We start from the raw sequence: 15,395 nt of genomic DNA, 5'->3' as shown, positions 1-15,395 counted from the left end.
TATGTATATATATGTATAATTGAATCACTTTGCTGTTCACCAGAAACTAATGCAACATTGTAAATCAACTGTACTTCAATAAAAAGAGAAAGCTACAGTTATTAAAACAATGTGCTACTGCTGTAAGGTGAGACATATAGATCAGTGTTACAGGATTAAAAGACCAGAAAAAAGTCACTATGTTTATGACTTGTGAGGAAGGTACCAAGACAATTCATTGTGGAAATAATAGTCTTTTCAACAGATGGTGCTGGGACAATTGGGTATCCATATGCAAAAAGATGAACTTTTACCCTTACCTCATACCAAACACAAGAATTAACTCATAGGTTGATGGAAGTGGGCGGGGATGTGAGGAAGATTTTATAAAGTGCTCCCTTGGGTCAGGGAGCACTTGCCTCATTTCTGAAAATTCAGATTAAAGCCCTGAGACCTAGTTTTTTTCCATTTGGGGTGTTGTTTCCATTTCCTCACAACACAGGAACTACTATGTTCCAAGTTCTTCCCCTGATCTAACCTTATCCTCACACCCTGTCCCTCTGTGCTGCAGGCCTCTCTCCCCAGCCGACTGAGTTCATGAACTGTAAGGGTTCAGGATGGAGCGAATCTATACAGGAGGGCCAATCACTCCATTTTTAAGCTCCCCACTAATGGAATTCCAGGAATCTACAGTGAAGCAGCAGGTCCCATGGAGAATAGTCCCACGTTTCCTCTTACTACCCATATCTCTTCTTCTCTCTCCAAATTGCAGTAATTAGGTATTTTCAAGAAATTTTTCATTTATTTTCCACAGTGCTGTTATCTTGAGAAATGAATTTATGTCTTGTGAATTTTCTTCTTTCAATTTAAGCCATTCATTATACCTAGCTGAAGTTTCTTCCCGGTTGTAGTATGTAATTGGCATTGTTTCTTGTTTATGTTGCATATAAATGTTTCTCTTATGTTTGATTCCATTTTGGCCCATTTTAATCGGTTCCTGGGAGGAAATTTAGACTGTCTTTGAAATGATCATCTTTATCACTCCAGGTTATGTTCTATAATTACTGTGTGTGTGTGTGTGTGTGTGTGTGTGTGGGTGTGTGTGTGTGAGAGAGAGAGAGAAAGAACAAATCTGGCTTTGACATGTCCTTCCACACGTGACATCATCTTATCTGGTTTGGATTGTTTTTTGTTCTCTCTTCCCCTTTCATCACTTTATTTGCAGCACTCTTTTTAATAGATATCTGTTAAAGAGTTCAGTGTTTTATCTAACTGTCAAAGCAAGCCTGTGAGTTGTTAATATACTTATGATTGATCCTTAAGAAAACTGAATCTTTGATGCACTGAATACTTGATTATTAAACAGACTAATTACATCTTAATGGCTTTTAATAGGTGGTTGTAATGTACATACTTAACTTTTAGTTGAATGAACTCACAGTGGTATTTATCTTTTCAACCTTTAAAAATATATAAGGACAGCAAACGTAATTTCCATGTGGGCCAACAGAAGGTGAAAAAAGACTTTTCTGAACAAAATCTTCCTGAAATAAATTTTAATGCATATAGTGAAATGATAGATAGAAACTTTACTGGTTATTCCAATTTATAAATTATCTTTTGGAATTTGTTAAATATTATATTTAGTTGAACCTTTGTGGCTACTCTCTGTCGTTACTCTTAAAATAGTCTGACACCTCCAGTATCCAAAAAAGATAAGTCATATTCACTCTAAAGATGGTAACAGAAATTGACCTGGAATATCTGAATGGGAGGAATGCCTCTCATTCTTCTAACTTTCTGTCTGGCTCCTGAATCTTGCCTGGAAACCTCATTTGTGATTTTGGACTCATATGCTTTTTGGACTTGGCATTTGTATAAGACCTCACCAAATTGTGATTTTGGGCTTCCTTTCAGGGTCTTTAGCTCAGACATATTTTTTTTCTGTTTTGGATCCTGATGTTCATTCCTCTAACAAATGTCCGAGTTGGGTCTACCTCTTCCCTATTTGGGCCAAAGGGAGGATTGAATTCTGAGCATGTCTATAACCCAGACTAAGGAGAGGATACCTGTAGATAATCTACAGGGTACTGTAGAAAAAGTAAAGGGCCTTGAAATGGAAACAGTAGGGGGATAATAGGTGGAACCTGGTGTAAGAGGCAAATAAAATAAAACACTTGGAACTTGGGTAAAAGATGGAGAACTCTCTTGCTATCAGGCAGGCCATCAATATGTAGACAGTAATACCTGGCCTACAAAGTCAAGAGAAAAGTTTCCCTTTCTGTGCTTAACTGTTACAGATATATAATTAGTTTTTAAGAAAATTATGCTTTTTTTTAAAAAAAAGAGAGTGTCTTATGATTTAGTATATGTACATTAAGGGATGCAGTGGGATCTGATATCATTCTTCAGTTTCCCCTGCCTGAGAGGCTGGGAATCCCTGGACCACCAGTATGACCAAGGGAACATTTACAAAATTGATTACATCAATATGGGAAAAAAAAGCCAAATGAATTTAGAGATCAAAATATTCTTTGAGCAAGTTCCATATCCATTTCTAATAAAAATGACTCTTAAAAACTGGGCCTAAAATTATATTTTAAATGATATTTTATCTATCTTAAAGGTATGGCAAATTGGCAATATGTATCAAAGCCTTAAAAATGTGCTTATCTTTGGCCTCAACAATTCTATTTCTAAGAACTGATCTAAGGAATAATTTAGAAATATACACAGTAATTCTTTTTCAAAGTTGTTATCTGTAATACTAAAAATTGAGTATAACCTCCATATTCAATATTTATACCTTAGATCTTGACAGTATGGCCGCAGAGAATAATCACTGTTCAGCCTTTGGAAGTCAAGCTATAGAACACGGCTTGGCAAACTTTTTCTGTAAAGAGCCAGGTAGTAAATATCTCAGGCTTTGGGAGCCATATGGTCCCTATTGCAACAATTTAATTTTGCTGCTGTAGAGCGAAAGCAGCCATAGGTAATACATAATGAGTGTGGCTATATCCCAACAGGACTTTAATTTGGACCCTAAAGTTGGAATTTCATACAATTTTCTTGTGCCACAAAATAATATTCTTTTGATTTTTTTTCCTTTACCACTTAAAAATGTAAAAACCATTCTTCGCTTACAGTTTGTCCAAAAAATGCAGCAGGCAGGATTTGATCCCTGCTACAGAGGGATACTTTGTCATAGGAAATAAATCTGTCACGTACTAATAAATGATAAAAACACGTATGAAGCGATAGGTACAGTATCATCCCCATTTTCTAAATAAAAAAATTAAGTGCTGTTCTAACGGCCTGGCCTGGAAAGGAGAGGAAGTCAGGACTCCAGAAATCAGTGCTTACAAGTGAAAATTAGACGGTGGCAAACATGGCACAAGCTGAGGCTTGAAAAAGTGCATGCACATTTCCACTTGAAATGTCCACATGTCCTAGATCCTGTCATGAGAAAACACCAAGGCTAGCCTCCCAGAGGAATGTGAGATGTGTAGGAGGGCCAAGAGGTCCCAGTCAAGACTCTTCTGGACCAGCCAGTCCCCAGCAGCCCTCCCCCTGAATCCCAAGGCATCGGTGACCCCTGCTGAGATCATTGGAGCCCAGCCCAGATCCGCAGACCTGCTCCCTGAGTCACAGACTTGTGAGAAGTAAGAAATGGTTGCTGGTTTCAGCCATTAAGTTTTGGGGCAGTTTGCTGTGCATCGATGCTAACTGAATCGGATGGTTTTGAGTGATGGTTCTGATATCTAAATCTTCAGATGACCCAACATGAAGAGGAGAGGCAGTAGCACCGAGGTGAGATGTCATGGTGGGTACCAGGGGAGCCCGCTCAGAGCAGAGGGTAGGACTCCATGCCCGGGGTGGGGCAGCCCTAGTCCAGGGGAGGCTTTTTATCTGGTCCCCATGGCTACATGCCACCATATTATCACTATTTCAATTACCAAAAAATGACCTGGTATAAAGCTGGTTTCCCTCCTTTTGGTAAAATTTTTCCCACCCAGATCAGTTATGGGGTCCTCACTGTGCTGAGTAGAAATAACTTTAAAGCCTTCACTTTTGCAGAGCACTTTACAAAACGCCTTCACATAGATTACTCCATTTATTCTCATTACTATTCTATGAGGTACATGTTAGTGTACACATTTTAAATGAAAAACTAAAGAGAAGAGAAGAATAACTTATTCCAGGTTCAAGTTCATTAAGTGGCAGAAAGGGCACACAAAACCCAGGTTCTCTGATTTAAAACCCTAGCCCTTCTCCGTGACAGCACAGCTTTCTTCCTGAACACAGCTTCTTAGATTAACTGTGTATGATTCATTTAACCAATTTTCTTCCTCCAAGGCAGAGGAACTGGTTCCTCTAGAGCATCACACACTGTTTCCAGGGATTCTTGCTACAGAGCAAGTGGGAAGATTGGTTGCCTGTTAGGCAGTCATTGAAAACATCTGCAAAACTTGCCTGTGTACTGTGACAATATGATTTAGGTGTATCAATCTAGAATTATGCTCTAGAGGTCCTTCATAGAATGTGTGCTAATCTGGAACTATACCACATCCTTCCTCCTTTTATTTTCTTCAATGTTTCATACCTCTTTTAATGGCATCATCTTTCTTCTAGTCCCTTAGGCCATTTTGTTACCTTCTTCTTTTCCTCTCATCCTCATCTACAAAGAGCATCTAACAAAGCGTGGCATCTAACCATATGCCAAACCATATGGGTCCCTTCACCACGACAGCGTTGATCTCTCTTCCCTTCCCTCCATTGCCATTGTCAAGCTCCTTGCTAGCTACCAAATACACCACCCAGTGAGCAATCACATGGGGTTCAGCTTCCTTTTCCCTCTCTCCCCTCCCATCCTTATTGTGCTTTGCCCCCCAGATTAACCTTTGGAAGCAGAGTTATATCATTCCCCTGCTTATAGAAATCTTCCGTGGATCACCACTACTTATGAATCAAATACTAACCATCAGTAGGCTTTCTAGGATTTTTTCCCCTTTTAAATAGACTGTATTTTTTAGAGCAGTTCTAGGATCATAGCAAAATTTAGCAGAAAGTACACAGAATTTCAATATACCCCTGCCCTCACATGCTTTTGTATCTAAAAAGTTACTGCCATACCCAAGGTCATCTAGGTTTTCTCCTATGGTATCTTCTAGGAATTTTATAGTTTTGCGTTTTATGTTTAGGTCTATAATCCATTTTGAGACAATTTTTTTGTTTGTTTGTTTTTTGGTTTTTTTGGCCACACCATGCAGCATGTGGTATCTTAGTTCCCTGACCAGGGATGGAACCCGTGCCCCCTGCAGTGGAAGCATGGAGCCTTAATCACTGGACCGCCAGGAAAGTCCCCATTTTGAGATAACTTCTGTGAAGAGTATGAAGTCTAGATTCCGTTTTTTTTTTTTGCATGTGGATATCCAATCGTTCTAGCACCGTTTGTTGAAAAGGCTATCTTTGCTTCCAAGACTACGTTGAATAAAAGTGGCGAGCATCCTCGTCTTGTTCCTGATCATAGAGAAAATGCTTTCAACTTTTCACCATTGAGTATGATGTTAGCTGTGAGTCTGTCATATGTGGCCTTTATTATGTTGAGGCATGTTCCCTCTATATTCACTTTGTTAAGAGTTTTTAATCATAAATCAATGTTGAATTTTGTCTGAAGCTTTTCCTGCATCTAATGAGATGATCATATGATTTTTATCTATCTTTTTTTTAATGTGGTGTATCACATTGATTTGCAGATATTCATCCATCCTTGTCATGTATGTGGGTCTATTTCTTTTCAATTTAGGATTAAAAAATATTTACTGATAATTTTTCTTTTACAAATGTTTGGTAACCCCAACTAATCACCCAAAATGCAAACTGTAAACACAACAACAGCAAAGGAGCAACTACTGAGTATGAGAAAGCAAACTATGAACAGATGACAGACTGAGCAAGGGTGCAGGAGCGTGCAACAGAGATCGAAAGACACGTGCACAACTATGCCACTGAGAGTGAAAATTTGAGTGAATAAGTAGCCACGTTTGGACCACAGCGATTTCAGTGCAGTCATTTAGGAAACCTCTGGGCCAAATACTAAAACACAGGAGAAGGAATGGACAAACCTGCTTTATGAGAATGCTCAGCATGTTGGCATGGGAACAAGGAAGCAGAGAAGCTCTGTAGTCATTTCACAATGTGTAGCAATCTTTCCCTATGTCCATAAGCCCCAATACTACCCATTTCCCCAGGCCTAACTCGATGTCACCTCCATGAAGCATTGCCTGATCACGCACCTGGAACTGCATGCTCCACTGATCGAAAATTTATAATTCTTAATTCTCATGTGTTGTTTCCACTAGTAGGCTTGGAAGCTCCTGAGTGTGGAATTTACTTCGTTTTTTAAATTATATTTTTAAACATCTTTATTAGAGTATAATTGCTTTACAATGGTGTGTTAGTTTCTGCTTTATAACAAAGTGAATCAGCTATACATATACATATATCCTCATATCCCCTCCCTCTTGAGCCTCCCTCCTCCACTCCCTATCCCACCCCTCTAAGTGGTCACAAAGCACGGAGCTGATCCCCCTGTGCGATGTGGCTGCTGTCCACTAGCTATCTATTTTACATTTGGTAGTGTATATATGTCCATGCCACTCTCTCACTTCATCCCAGCCTACCCTTCCCCCTCCCCGTGTCCTCAAGTCCATTCTCTATGTCTGTGTCTTTATTCCTGTCCTGCCCCTAGGTTCTTCAGAACCATGTTTTTTTTAGATTCCATATATATGTGTTAGCATACGGTATTTGTTTTTCTCTTTCTTACTTCATTCTGTATGACAGACTCTAGGTCCATCCACCTCACTACAAATAACTCAATTTCGTTTCTTTTTATGGCTGAGTAATTGGAATTTACTTCTGATCCAGCATTTGTTCCTTGTGCCTGTTAGCACGTCCTAAAATTTCATATTAACACAAAAAGGAGGAAAATATGGGGGCAAGCAGGAAACCTTGGAAATCTCTCCCTCTCTTCTTTGCTGCTAGGGGTTTAACTTTATCTTAAGATGTTGGGGCTTGAATCTCAAATGTAAGTGCTCCTTCGGCTCACTCCCTTTATCAAGTTAATTGTTTTAGGCATCTCTGCTAGTCCCTTGTATCATTCATGGGCATAGTAGCTGAGATTATGTCTTGGTATTTAAATGTTGAGCAATTCTGAATCTTCAAAAGAAAGATGGAAGCCTTTATTTTAGAAATCCAAGATAGTTTACAAGATATGGAGGACCCATTTGGTCCATAACCAATGTAGAGGAAGGAGGGTTATATAATTTACGTACATTTGAGACAAAAATGCTCCTTGATATGAGTTTGGAGTGTCTCCTTATGCTTTCCGGTGCAGTTGACTTGATAAGTTGACTTAGTACTACTAGTCAGTATCAACTGTGTCCTATCTAAGTTATGTTAGGACCCAAAAGATGCTCTGGCCACTGAGTCTAAATGTCCCCGTTCTGTAACAGTGCGTGTACAGGGTGTTGAAAAGCAGAATGTGTGGTATCTCCACGTTGAAAGAATGGGAAGCTGCTTCAGTTCTGAGTAACGCATGGGGTTCTTCTTTTTCAAGTACTTTTTATTCTTTCAGAATTTAGCTATTAACTCTCCACTGGTTTAAGTAGCTGTGAAACACTGAACATTCAGTTGCTTTTGAATAGCCAAGAGGAGCTATTCTTTTAGAAAACATGTATTTTATTCTGCCCGTTGCATCTAAATGAATCTATCGCAAAGCTGTGTTTACTCACATCCATATGCAAATATTGACCTATGCATTACAACGACGTAAGCTTGGTAGGTTTTGGAAGAAAAACATAACACAGATAAACATTTATAAGCAATTCAAATATTAAAGAGCTTAAATATTTCCAAAGATATTCACATATGAGTTTTTCTGGGATGTAGTTATGGTGCTGCAGTCATTTGCAAAACATAGTTACTGAACGACATCGCTTTTATGTATGGAAGTATGTGTTTCTGACAGCAATAAAATCAATATGTTAGGTATTTATACCATCCTTTTTAATAGCCCTTGGGGAAATGTACTCAGCTCTATATTCTCTTTTTAGGTGATACTATAGTGAAATGGGACAGTAAATTTCATAAACTTTTATAAGTGTTCCTAAATATTCCTGGTAATCGTGAATAAGCATTTTTTAAAATGTTTATCTGATATTAAGAGGTTTAGAATTTTGCAGCAGAATATATCATTTTAGCTTTCTTAAATCTAGTATTTGTTCCTCTAATATGACTTTTATTAAAATGTCATAGAACTTGGTTAGCATACATGCCACTCCTCTGAATCCTGATGACTGTTTTCTTTCTATTTTTCCCCTTTTACAAGCAGTTATATTAAAATCAGTTTTACCTTGCCCTGGGTTCTGAGGAGTGCCAAATCTGGTAAATTCAGACCTCAAGACAAACTTCAGAAATGCCAGAGGGATTCCTGAAGATCTGTTACTACCCCCATCACCTCGGAGGGCAAATCCTTCTTAATGATGCTTTATAGTACAACACAGTACTACTATGAATTACTAACTTCATAAGTCAAGAGTGGGGACTTTTCTTGTGTGACTTTTATTAAATGAGGAAACTACTATTATAGAAAGAGATAAAGTTGACATTCCAAGAAGATTCTTTTAGCTTTCAGTAGGAAAAACAAAGAGAGACTAGGATAACTAGATGACCATGAAATATGCTAATTAACAAAAAGTTTACAGCTAACTTACTTATTTAACATTTTTTTTCGTGTACTTACTTTTAAGTCACTGCTACATCCTGTTTAGAATCCTGTGTCATTTTATGAGATAAAGAGGCAGCTCTCAAGATATTACTGTCTTCAAGTTAAGTTATGACGTGTACACATGTCAAAAGAACACAGCTATAAAAAGTTACTCCTACCAGAGAGATACAAACGAGAGCTGAAAGAGTGCCAAGAAGGAGGGGATCATTTTCGACAGGGTGATCCTGACAGATGTCATGGAGGAGGTAGCCTAAAAGATGGCCTTCAAAGAACAACAGAAATTCAGTAGAGGCGGTGAGGATGGCTGAGGAAGAGGAGCAGGCATGAGCAGAGGTGTGGAGGTAGGAGAGGGTGAAGCATGCTTCGTTACTATTTCGTGGTCCATCCTGGCCTCCAGCAGAGGGTTCTTAAAGGCAAATAGTGGAAAATGAAACTGGAAATAGGAGACTAGATCCCAATTGTGAAGGGTCTCTAATTCTTCTATGGGGTGTTGTTTTGTTAATTAATTTTATCTGATAAATATTTTGTAAAGTTCCAGGTCAGGCACTGGAACTCATAATAAAGACGACAGATGGAGTAGTTGCTGGCATTTAAAACACAGGGAGGGAGTTAGGTAATTAAATGAGCCATTGCAATTGAATAGGATAATTCCCCTACCATCCAATCTCTACCACCTCCTTCCACTTGGCTCTCTGCTCTGAGAGACTCATACATTTTGTGGAATGTATGAAAAGACTCCCTTACCCCTAGCTTCTGGGTTTAACCAAAAAGAGGGAGATCAGAGGGTAGAGAGAGGGTGAGGCTGGGATATTGATTCCCCTGGTTTTCTCCCTACTGGGTCACTTTAAATTGACCAGGTCCCCTACTAAAGGCCATAGCTCCCACTGGGGAGCCGTCTCCATTCAGTTATTTGTTGAGTTCTGGAAACAGCTCCCTTCCCCTGTCTTCTCGGAAATGATAAGGGCAACTTACTATGACTAGCCCTGTGTTACTACACCCTCCCTTTATTTGACTCTTGATCACCAGTTTGACTATCATCTGTTGTCTGATGGACCCCTGACTGATAGAACTATGATAGTGTATTAGTTTCCCGAGGCTGCTGCAACAAATTACCACAAATTTGGTGACTTAAAACAATAGAAATGTGTTCTCTTATAGTCCTGGAGGCCGAAAGTCAGCAATCAGTATCACTGGGTTGAAACCCAGGTGCTGCAAGGTTGTGGTCCCTCCAGAGGCTCTAGGGGAGAATCTGTTTCTTCCCTCTTCCAGCTTCTATTTTCACACCACCTTTTCTTCTGTGTGTCTCTTCCTCTTCTGACTGTATGAGATTTCCTTCTGCCTTCCTCTTATAAGGACATTTGTGATTGCATTTAGGGCCCTCCTAGATAATCTGGGATAATCTCTCTCTGAAGATCCTTAATGTAATCACATCTGCAAAGACGCTTTTTGCTTATAAAGCAAGCTTTAAAGTTTCTAGAGAATAGGATCTGATCTCTTTGAGGGGTCATCCTTCAGCGTACTTCAGACAGGGGAGTACAGGTGCTAGGGAAGCACAAGCAGAGACACCCCAACCAGTCTAGGAGGTCCAGGGATACCTTTTGTTGGGGCTCAGGGCGGGCTGCCCCCAAATATACCATGATGGCATATTGCTTATTTTGAAAGTTAAAGTTAATTAAGAAATGGCCAATGCAAAAAGGACACTTGACTCTCCTTTCTGTCTCCCTAAAAGCAGGAAAGAAATCTTTCATGTGAAAGGCGCACTCCCTGCATCTGGAGGTAGAAGGACACCTTTGTCACCAGAGACAGGAACTTGGGCAGAGAAGCCTGTGTAAACAAATCTTGCTACTTCTTTAATTTACTTTCCCAAGCCCAAACTCTGTTTAGATTCTTCACTAATTGAGCACCCTAAACCTAAGTTTCTTTGCTGCCAATTCCTCACAAATTTATTGTTTCTTTGTCTAAAAAGTACAAAAGCTGCCTGCATTAGCCAGTTCTTAGGTCCCAGATTTCTATGAGACCTCTGTGTGCGTGAATTAAAATGTTTTTTTCTTCTGTTAATCTGTCTTGGGTCAATTTAATTATCAGTCCAGCCACAAGAACTCAAGAGGGGTAGTGGGGGAAATTTTCTCCTCCCCGACACTTCCCAAGGAGTAAGAAATATTAAAGCTGAAATTTGTAGGATTAACAGAAATTATCTAGGCAAAGGAGACCATGGGATGGAGTTGGGTGGGGGACTGTTCAAAGCAATGAACAGCTGGAGCAAAGACCTGGAAAAAGGATAGAGCATGCTTGACCTATTTGGTACATTTGAAGACTTGACAGCTTGGATTATGGCTAGTGAGTAGAGTTGAGAGGCTAGGAGAGGTTGGTGAGGAGGTGGCTGGCAGGAGATGGTGCCAGAAAAATGAAAGGTTTGGTCAGTAATGTTAAGGAGTGTGGACATAGTTCAGTTGGCAAAGAGTATACATTATATATATTTTTTAACAAGGGAGTGATATGATAAAAGTAGAGCTTCAGAAAGATTAATTTAGTATTAGAACACAGGGCAGATTGCAGCAGCGAGATCCCGGAGGCATGGAACCCAGCTGAGCAATGTGATGAAAATTTCACTGGTGTTGGCTGCTTGGTAAATATCTGAGGGTATTAGTCTCTGAGTAGAGTATGCTCAATGTCATCAATCATTGATGAATATTTATTAACTTCCAACAGCATGTGAGATCGTGAGTAGTTGAGGAAAATGGAAAAAAGGCCTAGTACGTGCTCTAGAGCATATATAAGGTTTCTAATTTAATTGCATTAAGCTCTCTTTCCCTCAAAATATTACTTCCTATTTACTACTTAGGAAATATTTGATCTACTTATCATGAGTGTTTTGCCAGATACCTCATTACTGATTCTACAAAGAAAGGTTAGTGTGTGAAATTTAATCCTAGAGGTAGAAGGCCAGAAATAAAACATCTGCAGGCATTAGGAAATGATTTCCAAGGAAATCTTCAATGACATCAACTAGAAAAATGTTAAACAGAAGCATGTGATTTTGAATCATGCTGAAAAATGCTGGAAGAAAACAAATGCAGTACAAGTGCTCTGTATAATTTTAGAAATGTAATTTGGAATATCTGACATTTTCTTATGTACTATAATAATGGATAAACATAAAAGAATGTTCAAAATAGGTTGATCTGGTGAATGTGAACAATTCACTTGTTACTAAGTTGCTTTTTACCTATTGAAATCTATTCTTCTGGAATATAACAAGTAGACCAGCAAGATCTTGTTGATTATTTTAAGTTTGAAAAATCATGAGGGAAAATTAAATAGTAAGGTACCCCAATTCTACCCCCTCCCACCAGCCAAGTTTTGCTAAACAAACAGCCTCTATCTTAAGAGGAAAATTTTCTATATATCATAGTCTATTATTCATTTTTAACAATTTATTAATTAGACAAGATGAGTATCTACCAGAATATAGCCAGCATGCACCTTCAGTTCTCCCAAAGAGATAGTTGATGAGTTTGCTATACATGGATGATACGAAACTATATTTAATTTTTTGAAAATTAGAAAATGATAACAGAAAAGTAAAATAAGGATGCTCAGAAATGTGTCTGTAGTCAGAGTTTAGGAGCAAAGTTGAGCTGAGATATGAAGTACTCAGTCAAGACCCAAGGAAAGAGAAATGTGCGTTACAGAAGGGTCTAAAACGGACAGGGAAAGCCATCAAGTCTGGGTTACTCCACACCTGACCCTAAAACAAGGCTGCAAAGACAGGCATACTGATGGAAAGCACCTCATTAAATAAATACATTTTAAAGAGAACTGAAATGTATTCAGTACTGACAGATAACAAATAGCTAACAAAGTCAATTTATATTTTGGACAAAGCATATAATAATGAGATGGAGATTAGAAATGAAAGGGTATAATTGTAAAGCATTATTGGGAAATTGCAGCAGTTTTGAGCTATTTAGCTAAAAGTGGAACTACATTTCCCAAAATTCCCTTCCTTCTACGGTTCCAGGTTAGGACTGGCCACAAGAGCAATCTGTGTGAGGTTTTAAACAGAAAGTGAAGTAGCCATTATGCTCTGTAGGTAAGGTACTTGGTACCACTGAAGCTTGTATAAGTCATTGACTGGCTGGTTCACAATGTTAGCCTGGGACAATTTCCTGGCTTGCAGTTCCTCCAACTTTACTGAATTCACTTATTAGTTCTACCAATTTTTTGGTGGAGGCTTTAGGGTTTGCTATGTGCAATATCATGATATTTGCAAATACTGACAGTTTTACTTCTTCCCTTACAAATCGGATGACTTCTTTTTCTTGTCTGATTGCTGTGGCTAGGACTTCCAATACTGTGTTAAATAGAAGTGGTGGAAGTGGACATCCTTGTCTTCCTATTTTGGAGGAAAGGGTTTCAGCTTTTCATAGTTGAGTATGATGTTAGCTGAGGTTTAGTCATAAATGGCCTTTACTAAGTCAAGATATGTTCCTGCTATACAAACTTTGATGAAAGTTTTCATCATGTATGGATGTTGAATTTTGTCAAAAGCTTTTTCAGCATTTATTGAGATGATCATGTGCTTTTTTTCCCCTTTCTTTTGTTAATGTGGTGGGGACACAGAAACTTTAATCTCTCTCTTTTGTAGCATTCACCTTCCACTAAAAGGAAAATATGTTGCCTAATTAAAGAAATTATATCATATTAAAGGATTTTTAAAATTAATTAATTAATTAATTAATTAAATTTTGGCTGCGTTGGGTCTTCGCTGCTGTGCATGGCTTTCTCTAGTTGTGGCGAGCAGGGGCCACCCTTCATTGTGGTGCCTGGGCTTTTCATTGCAGTGCCCGGGCTTTTCATTGCAGCGGCTTCTCTTGTTGCAGAGCACAGGCTCTAGGCGCGCGGGCTTTAGTAGTTGTGGCACACAGGGTCAGTAGTTGTGGCTCACTGGCTCTAGAGCACTGGCTCAGTAGTTGTGGCGCACAGGCTTAGTTGCTCCACAGCATGTGGGATCTTCCCAGACCAGGGCTCAGACCTGTGTCCCCTGCATTGGCAGGCGGATTCTTAACCACTATGCCACCAGGGAAGCCCTCATATTAAAGGATTTCAAAAGAGAACACACATACACATTCACATGATAATGCTCTTCATTAAGAGGTGAGGCCCTAGTTTCCTATGAACTTGGCTTGACCCCTCTGCCTCTCCCTCCATCCTGCCATGGGTCTCTTTGGATGAAGTGCCTCATTTGCAACAGGATGAGACCCAAAACCCTGCATGAAATTCCAAGAGCAGAAGTAAAGGTGTTTTTGCTTGGTCTGTATCACAAACTCTCCTCTTGGTGAAGCAGGGAGAGCAGTGAAGATGGAGAAAAGGGTCTGAATTCTTGGTGGATGCTAGATCATGTAGCTAGATTATGCAGATGTTCTCCCCTTGTTAGCTGAATAGAGTTAACAGTGAGAGACAACAGTAAGATGTAAAACAGTGGTGATGTAATTCCTCTCAAGGAAAGGGACTGGAAGAGTGTCAGAAATTTCCAGTGTGAGCTTTCATTACAATACTTTCCTAACCTTATTACTTTTTCTATACCCATCTGAGACCAATGCTGTGGGGATGCAGGCTTTCAAGGCAGTTTCTTGGAGGGTGCTATGAAATGCTTCTGAAATACGACCAAAAAATGCTTAGGTCAATTTTACTTCAATGTTACTTTGTATACTAAACCAAGAAAGCAACTATCCTATTTCCCAGTCTTAAAAAACTCTCAGCTGTGTGGTCTAAGCAAATTCAGTCAATAGACTTATATAATGTCCCAGATGACAGCATAACCCAATGGCCTCTTTGCTAGACATATAAAATGCTCCATATTTGACCCCAACATATAAAATTAAACACTTACAAGTACCCCTTTCTTATGGTGGTTTCTTGTTTCCTCAGAAAAACCTAAAGAGCTCCCAAATGTGTACTAAAATATTTCACTCTTTACTTCTTTTTCTCCTCAGTCTTGGCTAGATTTCCACAAGGACTTGGTAAGTGGATGGGTCTCTTCAGGAATTGTATTCTGGGGTATCTTTCACCCCATGTTCCCCTAGCATCTGCAAAGCTGTATTACTTAAATTCCATGTCTTTTATAGTCTCTTCCTTCTAAACTCCTGAAGAGGCATAAGGAATAAAAGAATATAGGGCCAACAGTCAAAATGTATGATATTTAGTGTTAAAATATATCAGTTGACCATAAAATAATACAACAAAATGACAACAATCCTTAAACAAAGTCTGCGTACTATAGCAATAACAGGTTAATCACTGTTATCCTTGTAAGTCCTTATAACCAAGGAATAGTAGTGCTTCCAGACTCAGTGTATCTTGAAACTCTGATTCACATTTTGTTTCCAGACAAACATTGGCGGAGATTTAGTGTCATGAGAGAAAGAAAGAGGGCAGAGAAAATGGAATAGAAAAAAAGGCTAGAGATTTTCAGTTTTGTTAGTGTTGGTCAATTTGTGACAGTTTTCCAGACTCCACCATCTGTGAACTTAAAACTCAATAACAAGAAGTCTCTCACTGAGATGTAATTGGGAAACTAAAATTCCCATATCAAGGGAAAAAATCCTGTCTAGCTAGATTCCTTCTC

The sequence above is a fragment of the Balaenoptera musculus genome, chromosome 16, assembly GCF_009873245.2.
Source record: "Balaenoptera musculus isolate JJ_BM4_2016_0621 chromosome 16, mBalMus1.pri.v3, whole genome shotgun sequence".
Classification (NCBI taxonomy): domain Eukaryota; kingdom Metazoa; phylum Chordata; class Mammalia; order Artiodactyla; family Balaenopteridae; genus Balaenoptera; species Balaenoptera musculus.
This window is presented reverse-complemented; position numbering follows the sequence as displayed.